Raw genomic sequence first — 518 nt, forward strand, 5'->3', positions numbered from 1 at the left:
TCTCGCAATGTACAGAACCCTAGATCCCTCCTGCATTCCTCTATCTGCCAAACTCCCCTGGAGAAATGATCCAAAGGACTGGCATTCACGAATTGCTCAATGCAGGGAAATAGTTAAGTCTTCTCTTTACTCATTTTCCCTAATGCTCGCTCTAGAATTGGTTATGTGTAAGATATTCCATCCCAGGGATGAAGGATGTCCTGGTTTTCTATTGCACCACCAAGATGCCCTTGTCCCTTTCTTTCCAGACCCCCCTCCACCACTGAGCCACACAAAATGGGCCCGAGCTAATAAGACTTGGATCTACCTTTTAAAAAGCCATTTCCTTACCTGTATCAAACAGATGGGTAATAAAGAAAAATTATTTCTTAGAAGTCTTGGGGAAAGCCCATGCAGTCAATGAGCAGTGGCTAGGAGAGTTAGCTCCTAACATGGGTGAAAGTTTTCCTGTCCCTGCCTGTATTTGCATAAAATCCACAAAGGATCATCTGTGGCTTATACAGAGTAATTTAAATCTC

Source organism: Echinops telfairi, unplaced genomic scaffold, assembly GCF_000313985.2.
Source record: "Echinops telfairi isolate 266 unplaced genomic scaffold, ASM31398v2 ScPeMD7_25;HRSCAF=90, whole genome shotgun sequence".
Lineage (NCBI taxonomy): Eukaryota > Metazoa > Chordata > Mammalia > Afrosoricida > Tenrecidae > Echinops > Echinops telfairi.